The following is a 17,704-nucleotide window of genomic DNA, read 5'->3' on the forward strand; positions in this document are numbered from 1 at the left end:
GAAAAGGCTCTGTCTGGGCTCCCCCAGGATCGACTGGCATCTCCCACTATGCCTGCCATCCGTGCGGAGCTCAATCCAGCCGTCAGCACTCAAGGATCTGACTCTGGGCCTCGGACTTGCTGGCACCGTCAGGACCGAGGGGACCCACCTGGCGCTGGACCCAACAGGTGGACCGACGTTCTGCTCCAATTTTCCGACTCACACCTGTGCCTGCACCTCTTCCCCACACCCATGCGGAGGCCATGGTCTCCAAGGAGCCGGAGAAACGGGCGCGTTGCCAACGCCAGACTTGGCCTCAGCTCTCCTTAGACGCTCAAGGGACTTTCGAGGAAACCGGGGTGGGGACACGCACTGCCCGCCCCGGCGGCGGAGCTGAGTAAGGTGACCACACTGGATGCTTTTCGCCTGGATCCGGCCGTCTGCCCCTCAATAACACCTCCCCAGGGCAACCCCACGACACACCGAGGGTCCCGTCCCTCCCATCCCTTCCAACACCACCCTGGAGTCTTTCAAGATATACATAAAAAAATAACATACACACAACACACCAACACCTACATACACACACACACGCACGCACGCACGCACGCACACACACTCACTCACTCACTGGAAAAAAAATGACTCCATTTATTTGAAGCGGACGTTGAGTTGTGAAGAGCAGGGTAAAGCTCACGGGGAGCCTGTGAGGAGGCAGGTGAGGCATGCAGGGCAGGTGGTGCTTCTTCTGGATCTCAGAGCAGGCGGGGGAGTGAGGTGGAGACTCTGTGGGGTCCATGAGTGGCTCGGAAGCCTGTGCTCGAGGGTTGCGCGGTGGGTGTGTGTGCCCGCGTGGTGGTGGCGGTGTGTAAGCTGGGCGGGACGGGAAGCAGCCAGGCTGGGCTGTCCAGGCGCAGAGATGGCGTCTTGTGTGAGAGAAGGTGGGCGGCAGTGGAGAGCAAGGCAAAGGGTGAGCTGTGCAGACAGGGAGCGGGCTCTGTTGTGATGGGTGGGGGCGTGAGAGCGGCAGGGGCGAGCAGAGGCGCGATGGCCCTGAACAAAAGGGAGGCGTGTGATTTGTTGTCGCCAAGGATCCCGCGTGAGGTGGCAAGAGGAGACAGAGGGCTTGGAGGAAGCGAGGGTGCCGAGAGAAAGAAGAAAGGCTTCCCTGACCGGGAATCGAACCCGGGCCGCGGCGGTGAGAGCGCCGAATCCTAACCACTAGACCACCAGGGAGCATAGAAACCTCCCGACGGTCCCGACACTCTGCTCCCGGCGCCAGGCTGACAGCCAGCCTCTTGGACACAAAGCTCGCCCGCCCGCCCGGCACGAGAGCCGATGGCCCCGCATTTACCGGCCTTACCACGATGCTGTTCGGGGCTCGCGGGCACCTGCGCCTACTCCTGCCCTGCCAGATGCCCGCCCCCGGCTGTCCTCTGTCGATTCGCCGCCCAGCTCGGCGCCTCCCCGTGGATTAGACGCTGAGCCCTGGCGGTTCTCCTCCCGCTAGACACACCCTCAAAACGTCTCGGGCCCCCTGCCTCCTCCCTTCCTTCGCTCAGTCCAGGGATCGGTCGGTCGCGCTGTCACCAGACGGCCTGAGAGGGTTGCCAGAAAGGGCCAGCCTCGGCCCTGGACCTTGGCAAAACACCGGCAGCTTGCGTTGGCCGGGAATCGAACCCGGGTCAACTGCTTGGAAGGCAGCTACGTTCACCACTATACCACCAACGCCGCACCGCCGGGACGGCACCCACACGAGGCCGGGGACTGACACCGGGCAGTGGACAGCGCCTACCGGCTCCCTCGCTGAGCCCTCCCCACGGGGACCGCCCCGACGTCAAAGCCAACGCCAGCGCGCGAGCCACCGCCAACCGGGGCTCCGACGATGCGCGCTGTTCCCTGCAGTCGCAGCCGCGCCTCCCGCACGCACACGCCGGGCCCTGGTGGGCGCTCTCGCCGCCACCTGACTGCAGCAGCAACCCGGCGCGCCGCCAGGGCCTCGGGGAATAGCGAGCGTCCGGGAGCGCTCGGGGCGGGTCACCAGCAAGACTCGCCTGGCGCAGCTTGGGCCCAGGGCACGAGAGTCGCACCCGGGCGGCTCTGACACCCGTCGCCAGGTCCGGAGGGCGACCGGATCCCAGACGTCGGAGGGCTGGGCCAGGTGCCAAGTGCCAGGTGCCAGGCGAGGGGCCCGGGGGTCCGCAGGCGGGTGCGCAGGCCGGGACATGGGCGGCCGATCCCGGCGCTTGGAAGAGGACCAAGGGCCAGCGCGGCCGTGCGCGACGGTCTGGCTAAAAAGATGGCGCGTCTCCTCGTCGGGGAATCGAACCCCGGTCTCCCGCGTGACAGGCGGGGATACTCACCACTATACTAACGGGGAGGACCGCGACGGCGCTCTCATCGCCACGCCGGGCCCTCCCCGTCGCTCCAGACAGGCCTTGAGCTCTCCCGCCCACCACGGCCGACCTCCGCACACAAACCCAAAGTTCCCCGGACGCCGCCACAACGGCCCTCGCACCAGGACCCGAACCCGCAACCCTGGGCGGTCGCCGCGTCGGCGCCCCCTGACCCCGCCCGGGCTGTTGAGCCGGGCTCTCCCAGGTGACAGCTTTCTGCCGCCCTCGCCCACGCCCGGACGCACCCCCACCGCACCCCCGGGACCTGCAGCGACTTTGGCGCCTAGGAGCGTAGCCACGTCCACGCGGTGGACCCCGGGCGAGGCCCGCAGCCTCAGCACACGGAACGCCCACACCAGCTCGGGCGCCCCGTCGCTCCAGGTCCGCTCGGCGCGCGCGTGGGCACCGGCTGCCAGCCAGGCGAGCGGCCTCGCGGACACACCCGCCGTCAGGATGGCCGAGCGGTCTAAGGCGCTGCGTTCAGGTCGCAGTCTCCACTGGAGGCGTGGGTTCGAATCCCAATCCTGACAAGCTCATCTTTTGGCAACCCCACCGAGAGAGAGAGAGAGAGAGAGAGAGAGAGAGAGAGAGAGAGAGAGAGAGACAGAGAGAGAGAGAGAGACAGAGAGAGACAGAGACAGAGAGAGACAGAGACAGAGAGAGACAGAGAGAGAGAGAGACAGAGAGAGAGAGAGACAGAGAGAGAGAGACAGAGAGAGAGAGAGATTGCAGATCGCACCTCCTTCCACAACCCCTCCAGCGCCGCCGCTCCCCTCCCACCCGAAACCTTCGCGCCCACACCTGTGCCTAGACGAGCGCCCTCCTCTCAGCTGCCACCAACTCCTGGAGGAGAGCGGATGGGGAGCGTGCAGGAGCAAGTGAGGCGGCCGCTCCTGAGCGCCCCGACAGCCCAGGCAACCAGCCGGCCAGCCTGCCAGCCTGCCCGGTGCCATTCTTTTGCCAACACAGGACTTGGTCCACCCCCACCCGACCCCCGGAACTCTTCGCCCAGCCCTCGCGCTCGCCAAATCTTTCGGGCCCATTCCATTTCCTCCCACTGCCGCGGGAGACGCCAACCGCACCCATCTTGGTGGTCTGCGGTCGTCGGGGATTCTCGTGTGCGGAGGTGGCCTTTCCCTGCCAACGCCTGCCAGACGCTTGGTGCTCGCACAGCCATGCGCCTGCCCGCCCGCCGGCCCGTGGACCGGCAGCGGCAGGGGTGACGTGGGGCTTAGGCGTCCGGCCGGGAGAGGCGCGCTTGAGCCCCAGAGCCTCAGTCTGTACCGGGAACTCTGTCCCTGGCCATGGCGCTCCCCTGGCCGGTCCATCCAGCCAGGGCCCAGGATCCAGCTGATGCGGGGACTGTCGGGGAGCAGAGGCTGTGGGAGCAGTCGGGGAATTTTGTTGGCCATGGCATGGGTGGTTCAGTGGTAGAATTCTCGCCTGCCACGCGGGAGGCCCGGGTTCGATTCCCGGCCCATGCAGAGTCCAGTCCCTTTTGGTCCTCAGCCACACGTCCAGTGGCCCGTCCGACCGGCAGTCCTTCCTAGTCCCAGTCCAAGCTGCGCGCGCTGTGCACACGACACAAGGACTCTTGGACAGCGCCAGTGCCAGCTGCACTCCAGTGAGCCAGCGCCTACCTACTAACCTGGTCGCTTCTCCTCGACTCAGCCAGCCAGACCCAACTGCAAAGACACTGCACCCCTTACTCACTTCCTGGGCACTTCAAAGCACCTGCCATACCTAGCACATCTCTTCTGCACACTGGCGCCAGCAGCCAGCGCCTCCATGGTTCTTAGACCACGCCCCCGACATCACCCACACCCCACACCTCCAGCCTCCCACCCCACAGTACCGGCCCCACACAGCCTGCCTCTCTCACGATGGAGACTTACCTGGCGGACCTCTCTTGATGGGGGTCCGAATCGCGTCCCTGACTCTGGACCTCCTCGTGCCTCCTTTGCTGAGGAGGGTGGGACAACTCCGGTAGGGACCAGGATGCCTTATTTCCCCTAGCGCATTGCCCACAGCAACTCGTCCAGACCCTTGAGTGCATCCCAGCTCCCGGGACTCGGCAGGAGGTGTTTCCTCCCGCCCTCTTCCACCATGTGGAGGTGGAGAACCCCACCGCTCCCGCGTCTCTCTCGGCCCAGACCCCACCCACACCCTTGGTCAACCACAGGGTCTTTGGCCCTACAGGACACTACTCCCTCCCTGCTAAAATCTCTCTGTCTCTCTGTTTCTCTATCTCTGTCTGTCTGTCTCTCTCTGTGTGTGTTACAAACATACACACACACACACACAGAGAGAGAGAGAGAGAGAGAGAGAGAGAGAGAGAGAGAGAGAGAGAGAGAGACTGAGAGGGGGAGGGGGAGACGGAGAGGGAGAGGAAGAGGAAGAGGGAGAGTAGAGACAGAGACAGAGAGACAGAGAGATAGATAGATGCCAGGCACAGGCCAGAGAGGCTCAAACACAGATAACTCCACTTTAGTTCCTTCTGTGCCATCGCAAAGCCCTTGCTGGCAGGTCACGGCACTGCTCCCTGATTTTCTGAGACCTGGGCTAGTCCAGGTGACCTATTGGCCAGCGTGTGTGCCCTGCATCCTCACCACCCCGCCCGATTGACCGGCCAGGCTGACAGTCCTTCCGTCCGTCCGTCCATCCGTCCTCTCCAGCGAGCTCAGTGTGTCCACACACTCTGCGCTTCACACCTTCTCCAGCCTCCCATCCGCTGGACCGTGTGTCCCTTCCTGTGTTCCGACTCCTCTCTGCTCCGGAAGGCGGTGGCTTCCACCAAGGAAAGCCTTCATCCATCTGGCACCGGACCCATCCACAGCACACTGGCCAGAGAAAGGTCCTGTCTAACCACAGGCAACTGGCTGACCTCTGCTGCCTGTTAAGTCCCTGACCTGCCTGCTCTCTGTCTTCAACAAGGCCAGTGGGAGTGGTCGGGACTCCCCCAGCGTTTTAGTAAAGAGAGTGCAGAAACAGAACCAAGTGGGGCTCCTCACTCGACTTTGGTCTGCAATCAGAGCTGAAACTAGATCGCATATCAAGAGCAGAGGAGACCGGATGTTGGGACTAGGACATGCAGTTCTTACTCTGGTGATGATGACGGCCACTCCTGCTGCTGCTACTACTGCTTCTTCTTCTTCTTCTTCTTCTTCTTCCTCCTCCTCCCCCTCCTCCTCCTCTTCTTCCTTCTCCTCCTCCTCTTCTTCTTCTCTTCTACTAATTTTCTTCTTCTCCTTCTTCCTCTTCTACTACTACTATTGCTAATACTACGATTATTTTTCTCATTGTACTTCTTCTTTTCCTTCCCCTCCTCTTCTTCCTCCTCCTCCTTTTCCTCCTGGTCCTCCTCCTTCCTCTTCTACTCCTTTTTCTGATTCTTCTTCTTCTTCTCCTTCTCCTCCTCCTTCTCCTCCTCCTCCTCCTCCTTCTCCTCCTCCTCCTGCTGCTTGCTGCTGCTGCTGCTGCTGCTAATGCTCATGCTGATGTTCAGGGATGTTGGAATGCGAGGGAGTTGGAAATGAGCAGGAACAGAAGCAGCCCAATCTCTGCCAGCAGGCTCCTAGAACCTCTCCTGGGGCTCCTGCCCCTTTCGTTCTGAGTAGGGACCAGGATCATGTTTTTAGTTGAGGTTGTTACTGTTGTGATCAAATGTGTGATTGAAAGCAACCTTGGGGTGAGAAGGATTGATTTCTTCTTTCAACTCCTTAGCGCCACAGTGGTGGGAGTGTGGATGGGTGGGGGAGGTGGGGAGGGCTGGGTTAATGGGGCTTAGGTGGTCAGAGTCGGGTCTTGGGGGTGGTGTGGTGAGGGGAGAGACCTAGAGGCAGGAAGTGATGCAGAGGACCTGCATGAGGGCCGCCTACCGTCTTGCTCAGAATGCTCTCTTATCCCACACAGGACCATCTGCCCAGGGATTGGCACTGACCACTCACCCACCTCCTCTCTTCACGTGCCCTCCCACATCGGTCGTGAATCAAACAATAACCTACAAACTGGGCTGAAGGCCCGGCTCAGGGAAGACTCTTCTCGATTCCCATTCGCCCTTCTCAGAGGAGTCCAGGTTGTTGTCAAGTTCACCAGAACCAACCAGCATCGTTGACCCTTTGTCAACCTGACACACAACCAGGTCGCTTATTGAGCCGTAACCTTTCCTTTCTTGTTTATTCCTCAGAGCTCATTTTAATCTCAACACCACCATGTAAAACATCAAGAACTGTCGTTGGTATTGTTTTTGTTTGTTTGTTTGTTTGTTTGTTTTCATAATATTTTACTCTTGGGAGCCTGCCACCCAGCAATCAAATAAGTACACAGAGACTTATTCTTGCTTATAAATGCCCGGGCTTAACTTGGCTCTTTTCTGGCCATCTTTTCTTAACTTCAATTATCACATTTAATCTTTTTTCCCCTCTGAACTTTTACCTTTCTCTATCCTGTATGCTTTTCTTTGCTTTGATCGAACGGCTGGCTGAATGGTTATGTGGCTGGCCCCTGGAATCCTCTTCTCCTTCTCCTTTTCTCAGGACTCTCCTTACTTCTGCTCCTATTTAGTCTCCCTGCCTGGCAGCCCTGCTCAGCTCTCTCCATCCTAACTCTTGGCCGTTCAGCCCTTTCTTAGACCAAGAAGGTGTTTGAGGCAGTCAAAATAACACAGCTTCACAGAGTTAGATAAATGCAGCATCAAAGAGTGCCATCCTTCTTTGCATCATTAAGCAAACATTCCACATCATAATCGAATGGAACACATCTACATCAAATATTCCACAACCAAGAACATCATAGGTGCCACAGTCTTTTTCAAGTCAGAGATTCAACGTTCAGTGTTCTTAAAACACACAGAGTTTCGTTGTTGTTACTGCTTTGTTTTGATTTTTTTCCTTGTTTGGTTTTGTTTGAAGTTAAAGGCACTTGTGCACGGAGAAGAAAGAATCCGGGCACGATCATTATCCTAGGAAAGCAAAACTGAAGTCCAACACTGTCACAAGCCCAGCGTCTGACCTCTCCTGTTCACTGGCTCTCTTGTGGGTCCCGAGGGGGAGGACAGTCACCCTCCCTCAGCTCTGCCCTTCACAGCACCCGCAGCTGCTCTCCCAGGCCTAGATGGGCTCCACTCTGAGGCCGCTGCTCCCCTTTGGTGGTTGTCCCTGAGTACCCGCCTCTCCAAGACCCCCGCCTTCGCCGGTGACCGCCTGCCTCTGCTGGGCTCTCTTCGGGGGCTCTCTGAGCATGCCATGTGGAAATGCCAGGCCTCGGTTGTTCCCCACGTTCCACCCCTTCCGGTCGCAGAGGGGTTCACCTGAGACTGCACCTTTGCTCATGTCCCCTCTCAGCCTCTCCCTGGGCACTCCAGAGCCAACGCCCACCCCCAGCCTCCGCTGCTCTCTGGGATCCATCCTTCCACACCTTCAATGCCATCACCACATAGGCGAGTCCTACACGTTTTCAAATTGGTGGCTGGCTTGGGGTTCAGCCTCTGCATGCTGACCCTCAGGAAGTCCCCGCCCCCCGGGGGGAGGGGAAGGGGTTTGCGGAGGGAGGTTTCACCTCCGCGGGGACGCTGCTGTCTTCCTAATCGCCGCTGGTTTCTCAGCTCCAGAGGAGCTGACATTCCCTTCCAAGATGTCCCAGAGGAGCACAGCCAGCTTGGAGCAGACAGCTGCTTTGCCTGCCTGCCCACAGTTGAAGGGCCTTTCCCAATGCTGGGGAAGGCCAGGTGATGGGGTCTGTCACAGCAAGACTCCACTCCAGGAACCAGGTTCCTCCGGAGTTAGGGTTTGTATTATCATGATCAAACACCGTGACTCAAAGCCACTTGGGCGGAGAAGAGTTCGTTTCACCCTAAGGCTCCTAAGTCCCTCCCAGAGGGAAGCCAGGGTGGGATCCCGGAGGCAGGAACTGCTGTAGCAGGTGTCTGTGGGAGAGTGCTCCCTACCGGCTTGCTCAGCCAGCTGTCCTACACAGCTCAGGATTGCCTGCCCAGGGGTGGGAAGGCCGCTGGCCACAACTCGCCACTCCCTCATCCTGTGCCTGCTCCCTTCCCCGCACCCCAGCACCATGCCTACTTATGTCCTCTGGGCTGTCCCACATCCATCACTCAGGGCAGGCACACGCTATAGAGACGTTTTCTCACGCTACAGTCCCTCTTCCCAGAGGTGTCGCGTTGCCCAAAGCCAGCTAGCACAGAGCCGGTCATCCCTGCATCCCTGCGGTTGGCATTCCACGGACAGCTAGCGAAGGATTGCCCCGTGCCTGCCCTCCCTCCCCCGCGCCGGTCCCCCCAGGCCTTCTCTCCGAGTCCCACGGGTGGCCAGGGGGCGGCCGGACAGACCCTTCCCAGATGCCGCTTCACACTGGTGTCTCCAGGCGCCCGGGACTGGGAGGGCTTCTGGGACAGGGGAGGGCTGGAGTCCGGTGGGGAAAAGGCTCTGTCTGGGCTCCCCCAGGTTCGACTGGCATCTCCCACTATGCCTGCCATCCGGGCGGAGTTCAATCCAGCCGTCAGCACTCAAGGATCTGACTCTGGGCCTCGGACTTGCTGGCACGATCAGGACCGAGGGGACCCACCTGGCGCTGGACCCAACAGGTGGACCGACGTTCCGCTCCAATTTTCCGACTCACACCTGCGCCTGCACCTCTTCCCCACACCCATGCAGGGGCCCCGGTCTCCAAGGAGCCGGAGAAACGGGCGCGTTGCCAACGCCAGACTTGGCCTCAGCTCTCCTTAGACGCTCAAGGGACTTTCGAGGAAACCGGGGTGGGGACACGCACTGCCCGCCCCGGCGGCGGAGCTGAGTAAGGTGACCACACCGGATGCTTTTCGCCTGGATCCGGCCGTCTGCCCCTCAATAACACCTCCCCAGGGCAACCCCAAGACACACCGAGGGTCACGTCCCTCCCATCCCTTCCAACACCACCCTGGAGTCTTTCAAGATATACATAAAAAAATAACATACACACAACACACCAACACCTACATACACACACACACACACACACGCACGCACGCACGCACGCACGCACGCACGCACACACACTCACTCACTCACTGGAAAAAAAATGACTCCATTTATTTGAAGCGGACGTTGAGTTGTGAAGAGCAGGGTAAAGCTCACGGGGAGCCTGTGATGAGGCAGGTGAGGCAGGCGGGGCAGCTGGGGCTTCTTCTGGAGCTCAGAGCAGGCGGGGGAGTGAGGTGGAGACTCTGTGGGGTCCATGAGTGGCTCGGAAGCGTGTGCTCGAGGGCTGCGCGGTGGGTGTGTGTGCCCGCGTGGTGGTGGCGGTGTGTAAGCTGGGCAGGACGGGAAGCAGCCAGGCTGAGCTGTCCAGGCGCAGAGTTGGCGTCTTGTGTGAGAGAAGGTGGGCGGCAGTGGGAAGCGAGGCAATGGGAGAGCTGTGCAGACAGGGAGCGGGCTGTGTTGTGATGAGTGGGGGCGTGAGAGCGGCAGGGGCGAGCAGAGGCGCGATGGCCCTGAACAAAAGGGAGGCGTGTGATTTGTTGGAGCCAAGGATGCCCGGTGAGGTGGCAAGAGGAGACAGAGGGCTTGGAGGAGGAGGCGAGGGTGCCGAGAGAAAGAAGAAAGGCTTCCCTGACCGGGAATCGAACCCGGGCCGCGGCGGTGAGAGCGCCGAATCCTAACCACTAGACCACCAGGGAGCGTAGCAGTCGCCCGACGGTCCCGACACTCGCTTCGCGGAGCCAGGATGACAGCCAGCCTCTAGGCCACAAAGCCGGCCCGCCCACCCGGCGTGAGAGCCGATGACCCCGCATTTACCGGCCTTACCAGGATGCCGTTCGGGGCTCGCGGGCACCTGCGCCTACTCCTGCCCTGCCAGATGCCCGCCCCCGGATGTCCTCTGGCGATTCACCGCCCAGCTCGGCGCCTCCCCGCGGATTAGACGCTTGGCCCTGGCGGTTCTCCTCCCGCTAGACACACCCTCAAAACGTCTCGGCCCCCCTGCCTCCTCCCTTCCTTCGCTCAGTCCAGCGATCGGTCGGTCGCGCTGTCACCAGACGGCCTGAGAGGGTTGCCAGACAGGGCCGGCCTCCGCCCTGGACCTTGGCAAAACACTGGCAGCTTGCGTTGGCCGGGAATCGAACCCGGGTCAACTGCTTGGAAGGCAGCTATGCTCACCACTATACCACCAACGCCGCACCGCCGGGACGGCACCCACACGACGCCGGGGACTGACACCGGACAGTGCACAGCGGCGACGGCGACGTGGCCTAACCCTCGGGGACCGCCCCGACGTCAATGCCAACACCAGCGCGCGAGCCACCGCCAACCGGGGCTCCGCCGCTGCGCGCTGTTCCCCGCCGTCCCAGCCGCGCCTCCCGCACGCACACGCCGGGCCCTGGTGGGCGCTCTCGCCGCCACCTGACTGCAGCAGCAACCCGGCGCGCCGCCAGGGCCACGGGGAAGAGCGAGCGTCCGCGAGCGCTCGGGGCGGGTCCCCACCAAGACTCGCCTGCGCAGCGTGGGCTCAGGGCACGAGAGTCGCACCCGGGCGGCTCTGACACCCGTCGCCAGGTCGGGAGGGCGACCCGATCCCAGACGTCGGAGGGCTGGGCCAGGTGCCAGGTGCCAGGCAAGGGGCCAGGGGATCCGCAGACGGGTGCGCCGGCCGGAACGTGGGCGGCCTGATCCCGGCGCTCGGAAGGGGACAAAGGGCCAGCGCGGCCGTGGGCGACGGTCTGGCTAAAAAGATGGCACGTCTCCTCGTCGGGGAATCGAACCCCGGTCTCCCGCGTGACAGGCGGGGGATACTCACCACTATACTAACGGGGAGGACCGCGACGACTCCCTCATCGCCACGCCGGGCCCTCTCCGTCGCTCCAGACAGGCCCTGAGCTCTCCCGCCCACCACGGCCGACCTCCGCACACAAACCCAAAGTTCCCGGGACGCCGCCACAACGGCCCTCGCCGCAGGACCCCGAACCCTCAAAACTGGGCGATCGCCGCGTCGCCGCCCGGGCTGTTGAGCGGGGCTCTCCCAGGTGACAGCTTTCTGCCGCCCTCGCCCACGCCATCAGGAGAGGCTGCGCCGACTCCTGCGCGGCCCCGCGGCGGCTGGGCTGCTGGCCCAGACGCACGCCCCCCCCCGCACCCCCGGGACCTGCAGCGACTTTGGCGCCTAGGAGCGTCTCCACGGATCCCGGGCGAGGCCCGCAGCCTCAGCACCCGGAACGCCCACACCAGCTCGGGCGCCCCGTCGCTCCAGGTCCACTCGGCGCGCGCGTGGGCTCCGGCTGCCAGCCAGGCGAGCGGCCTCGCGAACAGACCCGCCGTCAGGATGGCCGAGCGGTCTAAGGCGCTGCGTTCAGGTCGCAGTCTCCCCTGGAGGCGTGGGTTCGAATCCCACTCCTGACATGCTCATCTTTTGGCCACAATACCCGGAGAGAGAGAGAGAGAGAGAGAGAGAGAGAGAGAGAGAGAGAGAGAGAGAGAGAGAGAGAGAGAGAGAGAGAGAGAGAGAGAGAGAGAGATCGCAGCTCGCGCCTCCTTGCACAAGCCCTCCAGCGCCGCCGCTCCCTTCGGACCCGAAACCTTCGCGCCCACACCTGTGCCTAGACGAGCGCCCTCCTCTCAGCTGCCACCAACTCCTGGAGGAGAGCGGATGGGGAGCGTGCAGGAGCAAGTGAGGCGGCCGCTCCTGAGCTCCCAGGCAGCCCAGCCAGCCAGCCAGCCAGCCAGCCTGCCTGCCTGCCCGGTGCCATTTTTTGCCAACACAGGACTTGGTCCACCCCCATCCGACCCCCGGAACTCTTCGCCCAGCCCTCACGCCCGCCAGCCCTTTCGGGCCCATTCCATTTCCTCCTGCTGCCGCGGGAGACGCCCACCGCACCCATCTTGGTGGTCTGAGGTGGTCGGGGATTCTCGTGTGCGGAGGTGCCCTTTCCCTGCCAACGCCTGCCAGACGCTTGGTGCACTCACAGCCACGCGCCCGCTCCGTCGGCCAGCAGGGGCAGGGCTGACGTGGGGCCTAGGCGTCCGTCAGGGGGGGCGCGCTTGAGCCCCAGAGCCTCAGTCTGGACCGGGAACTCTCGTGGCCGTGGCCGTGGCGCTCCCCTGGCCGGTCCAGCCAGCCAGGGCCCAGGATCCAGCTGATGCAGGGACTGTCGGGGAGCAGAGGCTGTGGGAGCAGTCGGGGAATTTTGTTGGCCATGGCATGGGTGGTTCAGTGGTAGAATTCTCGCCTGCCACGCGGGAGGCCCGGGTTCGATTCCCGGCCCATGCAGAGTCCAGTCCCTTTTGGTCCTCAGCCACATGTCCAGTGTCCCGGCGGGCCGGCAGTCCTTCCTAGTCCCAGTCCAAGCTGCGCGCGCTGTGCACACAACACAAGGACTCTTGGACAGCGCCAGTGCCAGCTGCACTCCAGTGAGCCAGCGCCTACCCACTAACCTGGTCGCTTCTCCTCAACTCAGCCAGCCAGACCCAACTGCAAGGACACTGCATCCATCACTCACTTCCTGGCCACTTCAAAGCACCTGCCATACCTAGCCTCTCCTCTGCACACTGGTGCCAGCAGCCAGCGCCTCCGTGGTTCTTAGACCACGCCCCCGACACCACCCACACCCCACACCTCCAGCCTCCCACCCCACAGTACCGGCCCCACACAGCCTGCCTCTCTCACGATGGAGACTTACCTGGCGGACCTCTCTTGCTGGGGTCCGAATCGCGTCCCTGATTCTGGACCTTCTTGTGCCTCCTTTGCTGCGGAGGGAGGGACAACTCCGGTAGGGACCAGGATGCCTTATTTCCCCTAGCGCATTGCCCACAGCAACTCTTCCAGACCCTTGAGTGCATCCCAGCTCCCGAGACTCGGCAGGGCTGGAGGTGTTTCCTCGCGCCCTCTTCCACCATGTGGAGGTGGAGAAATCCACCGCTCCTGCGTCTCACTCGGCCCAGAGCCCACCCACACCCTTGGTCAACCACAGAGTCTTTGGCCCTACAGGACACTACTCCCTCCCTGCTGAGATCTCTCTGTCTCTCTGTTTCTCTATCTCTGTCTGTCTGTCTGTCTCTTTCTATGTTACACACACACACACACACACACACACACACACACACAGAGAGAGAGAGAGAGAGAGAGAGAGAGAGAGAGAGAGAGAGAGAGAGAGAGAGAGATGGGGGAGAGGGAGACGGAGAGGGAGAGTAGAGAGAGAGACAGAGACAGAGAGACAGATAGAAGTCTAGGCACAGGCCGGAGAGGCACAAACACAGATCACTCAATCTTAGTTCCTTCTGTGCCACCGCAAAGCCCTTGCTGGCAGGTCAGGGCAATGCTCCCTGGTTTTCTGAGACCTGGGCTAGTCCAGGTGACCTATTGGCCAGTGTGTGTGCCCTGCATCCTCACCACCCCGCCCGCCCCATTGACCGTCCAGGCTGACAGTCCATCCTCTCCAGCGAGCTCAGTGTGTCCACACACTCTGCGCTTCACACCTTCTCCAGCCTCCCATCCGCTGGACCATGAGTCCCATCCTGCAGTCCAACTCTCCTCTTTGCTCCGGAAGACGGTGGCTTTCACGAAGGAAAGCCTTAACCCATCTGGCACCGGACCCATCCACAGCACACTGGCCAGAGAAAGGTCCTGTCTAACCACAGGCAACTGGCTGGCCTCTGCTGCCTGTTAAGTCCCTGACCTGCCTGCTCTCTGTCTTCAACAGAGGCCAGTGGGAGTGGTCGGGACTCCCCCAGCTTTTTAGTAAAGAGAGTGCAGAAACAGAACCAAGTGGGGCTAGTCACTTGACATTGGTCTGCAATCAGAACAGAAACTAGATCGCATATCAAGAGCAGGGGAGACCGGATGTTGGGACTAGGACATGCAGTTCTTAACTCTGGCAATGATGTCGGCCACTCCTGCTGCGGCTACTTCTTCTTCTTCTTCTTCTTCTTCTTCTTCTTCTTCTTCTTCTTCTTCTTCTTCTTCTTCTTCTTTCTCCTCCTCCTCTCTTCCTCCTTTTCCTTCTCCTCCTCCTCCTCCTCCTTCTCTTCTAATTCTCCTGCTTCCTCTTCTACTGCTACTACAAATACCACGATTAGGTTTCTCATTTTACTTCTCACTTTCCTCTCCCTCCTTTTCCTTCTCCTCCTCCTACCTCTTTTAATCCTTCTTCTTCTTCTTCTTCTTCTTCTTCTTCTTCTTCTTCTTCTTCTTCTTTTTCTTCTTCTTCTGCTGCTGCTGGTGGTGATGCTCAGGGATGTAGGAATGAGAGGGAGTTGGAAAGGAGCAGGAACAGAAACAGCCCAATCTCTGCCATCAGGCTCCTAGAACCATCTCCTGGGGCTCCTGCCCCTTTCGTTCTGAGTAGGGACCAGGATCATGTTTTCAGTTGAGCTTGTTACTGTTGTGATCAAATGTGTGACTGAAAGCAACCTTGGGGTGAGAAGGTTTGATTTCTTCTTTCAACTGCTTAGCACCACAGTGGTGGGAGTGTGGATGGGTGGGGGAGTTGGGGAGGGCTGGGTTAATGGGGCTTAGGTGGTCAGAGTCGGGTCTTGGGGGTGGTGTGGTGAGGGGAGAGACCTAGAGGCAGGAAGTGATGCAGAGGACCTGCATGAGGGCTGCCTACCGGCTTGCTCAGCCTGCTCTCTTATCCCACACAGGACCATCTGCCCAGGGATTGGCACTGACCACTCACCCACCTCCTCTCTTCACGTGCCCTCCCACATCCGTCGTGAATCCAACAATAACCTACAAACTTGGCTGAAGGCCCGGCTCAGGGAAGACTCTTCTCGATTCCCATTCGCTCTTCTCAGAGGAGTCCAGGTTTTTGTCAAGTTCACCAGAACCAACCAACATCGTTGACCCTTTGTCAACCTGACACACAACTAGGTCCCTTATTGAGCCATAACCTTTCCTTTCTTGTTCATTCCTCAGAGCTCATTTTAATCTCAACACCACCATGTAAAACATCAAGAACTGTCGTGGTTTTTGTTTTTGTTTGTTTGTTTGTTTTCATAATATTTTACTCTTGGGAGCCCGCAACCCAGCACTCAAATAAATACACAGAGACTTATTCCTACTTATAATTGCCCGGGCTTAACTTGACTCTTTTCTGGCCATCTTTTCTTAACTTTAATCATCCCATTTAATTTTGTCCCCCCCCCCGAACTTTTACCTTTCTCTATCCTGTATGCTTTTCTTTGCTTTGATTGAGCGGCTGGCTGAATGCTTGTGTGGCTGGACTCTGGCATCCTCTTTCCCTCTCCTTTTCTCTGATACTCTCCTTACTTCTGCTCCTATTTATTCCCCTGCCTGGCAGCCCTGCTCAGCTCTCTCCATCCTAACTCTTGGCCGTTCAGCCCTTTCTTAGACCAAGAAGGTGTTTGAGGCAGTCAAAATAACACAGCTTCACAGAGTCAGACAACTGCAACATCAAAGAGTGCCATCCTTCTTTGCATCATTAAGCAAACATTCCACATCATAATCGAATGGAACACATCTACAGCAAATATGCCGCAACCGAGAACTTCATAGGTGCCACAGTCTTTTTCAAGGCAGAGGTTCAACGTTCAGTGTTCTTAAAACACACAGAGTTTGGTTGTTGTTATTGCTTTGTTTTGATTTTTTTCCTTGTTTTGTTTTGTTTGAAGTTAAAGGCACTTGTGCACGGAGAAGAAAGAATCCGGGCACGATCATTATCCTGGGAAAGCAAAACCGAAGTCCAACACTGTCACAAGCCCAGCGTCTGGCCTCTCCTGTTCACTGGCTCTCTTGTGGGTCCAGAGGGGGAGGACGGTCACCCTCCCTCAGCTCTGCCATTCACAGCACCTGCAGCTGCTCTCCCAGGCCTAGATGGGCTCCACTCTGAGGCCACTGCTCCCCTTTGGTGGCTGTCCGGGGGTACCCGCCTCTCCAAGACCCCCGCCTTCGCCGGTGACCGCCTGCCTCTGCTGGGCTCTCTTCGGGGGCTCTCTGAGCATGCCATGTGGAAATGCCAGGCCTCGGCTGTTCCCCACGTTCCACCCCTTCCGGTCGCAGTGGGGTTCACCTGAGACTGCACCTTTGCTCATGTCCCCTCTCAGCCTCTCCCTGGGCACTCCAGAGCCACCGCCCACCCCCAGCCTCCGCTGCTCTCTGGTATCCATCCTTCCACACCTTCAATGCCATCACCACATAGGCGAGTCCTACACGTTTTCAAATTGGTGGCTGGCATGGGGTTCAGCCTCTGCATGCTGAACTTCAGGAAGTCCCCGCCCCCCGGGGGGAGGGAAGGGGGTTGCGGAGGAAGGTTTCACCTCCGCGGGGACGCTGCTGTCTTCTTAATCACAGCTGGCTTCTCAGCTCCAGTGGAGCTGACATTCCCTTCCAAGATGTCCCAGAGGAGCACAGCCAGCTTGGAGCAGTCAGCTGCTTTGCCCGCCTGCCCACAGTTCAAGGGCCTTTCCCAATCCTGGGGAAGGCCAGGTGATGGGGTCTGTCACAGCAAGACTCCACTCCAGGAACCAGGTTCCTCCGGAGTTAGGGTTTGTATTATCGCGATCAAACACCGTGACTCAAAGTCACTTGGGCGGAGAAGAGTTCGTTTCACCCTAAGGCTCCTAATTCCCTCCCAGAGGGAAGCCAGGGTAGGATCCCAGAGGCAGGAACTGCTGTAGCAGGTGTCTGTGGGAGAGTGCTCCCTACCGGCTTGCTCAGCCAGCTGTCCTACACAGCTCAGGATTGCCTGCCCAGGGGTGGGAAGGCCACAACTCGCCACTCCCTCATCCTGTGCCTCCTCCCTTCCCCGCACCCCAGCACCATGCCTACTTATGTCCTCTGGGCTGTCCCACATCCATCACTCCTGGCAGGCACACGCTATAGAGACGTTTTCTCACGCTACAGTCCCTCTTCCCAGAGGTGTCGCGTTGCCCAAAGCCAGCTAGCACAGAGTCAGACATCCCTGCATCCCTGCGGTTGGCATTCCACGGACAGCTAGAGAAGGATTGCCCCGTGCCTGCCCTCCATCTCCCGCGCCGGTCCCCCCAGGCCTTCTCTCCGAGTCCCACGGGTGGCCAGGGGGCGGCCGGACAGACCCTTCCCAGATGCCGCTTCACACTGGTGTCTCCAGGCGCCCGGGACTGGGATGGCTTCTGGGACAGGGGAGGGCTGGAGTCCGGTGGGGAAAAGGCTCTGTCTGGGCTCCCCCAGGATCGACTGTCATCTCCCACTATGCCTGCCATCCGGGCGGAGTTCAATCCAGCCGTCAGTACTCAAGGATCTGACTCTGGGCCTCGGACTTGCTGGCACGATCAGGACCGAGGGGACCCACCCGGCGCTGGACCCAACAGGTGGACCGACGTTCCGCTACAATTTTCCAACTCAAACCTGCGCCT

The 17,704-nt window shown here is 60.1% G+C and overlaps 10 non-coding genes across 10 annotated transcripts; 4 read left to right on the forward strand and 6 right to left on the reverse strand.

Moving 5' to 3' along the window:
• Window positions 1–1,143: 1,143 nt before the first annotated feature.
• Trnae-cuc lies at window positions 1,144–1,215 on the reverse strand. The gene has a single exon. It is a non-coding gene; the product is annotated as a tRNA-Glu (tRNA).
• A 423-nt stretch (window positions 1,216–1,638) lies between these two features.
• On the reverse strand, window positions 1,639–1,710 carry Trnag-ucc. The gene has a single exon. It is a non-coding gene; the product is annotated as a tRNA-Gly (tRNA).
• Window positions 1,711–2,287: 577 nt separating this feature from the next.
• Trnad-guc lies at window positions 2,288–2,359 on the reverse strand. Its single transcript has one exon. It is a non-coding gene; the product is annotated as a tRNA-Asp (tRNA).
• A 463-nt stretch (window positions 2,360–2,822) lies between these two features.
• On the forward strand, window positions 2,823–2,905 carry Trnal-cag. Its single transcript has one exon. It is a non-coding gene; the product is annotated as a tRNA-Leu (tRNA).
• Window positions 2,906–3,788: 883 nt separating this feature from the next.
• Window positions 3,789–3,859, forward strand: Trnag-gcc. Its single transcript has one exon. It is a non-coding gene; the product is annotated as a tRNA-Gly (tRNA).
• Window positions 3,860–9,969: 6,110 nt separating this feature from the next.
• Trnae-cuc lies at window positions 9,970–10,041 on the reverse strand. The gene has a single exon. It is a non-coding gene; the product is annotated as a tRNA-Glu (tRNA).
• A 423-nt stretch (window positions 10,042–10,464) lies between these two features.
• On the reverse strand, window positions 10,465–10,536 carry Trnag-ucc. The gene has a single exon. It is a non-coding gene; the product is annotated as a tRNA-Gly (tRNA).
• A 564-nt stretch (window positions 10,537–11,100) lies between these two features.
• Window positions 11,101–11,173, reverse strand: Trnad-guc. The gene has a single exon. It is a non-coding gene; the product is annotated as a tRNA-Asp (tRNA).
• Window positions 11,174–11,672: 499 nt separating this feature from the next.
• Window positions 11,673–11,755, forward strand: Trnal-cag. Its single transcript has one exon. It is a non-coding gene; the product is annotated as a tRNA-Leu (tRNA).
• Window positions 11,756–12,552: 797 nt separating this feature from the next.
• Trnag-gcc lies at window positions 12,553–12,623 on the forward strand. Its single transcript has one exon. It is a non-coding gene; the product is annotated as a tRNA-Gly (tRNA).
• The last annotated feature ends 5,081 nt before the right edge of the window (window positions 12,624–17,704 follow it).

The sequence above is a fragment of the Peromyscus leucopus genome, chromosome 15, assembly GCF_004664715.2.
Source record: "Peromyscus leucopus breed LL Stock chromosome 15, UCI_PerLeu_2.1, whole genome shotgun sequence".
Classification (NCBI taxonomy): domain Eukaryota; kingdom Metazoa; phylum Chordata; class Mammalia; order Rodentia; family Cricetidae; genus Peromyscus; species Peromyscus leucopus.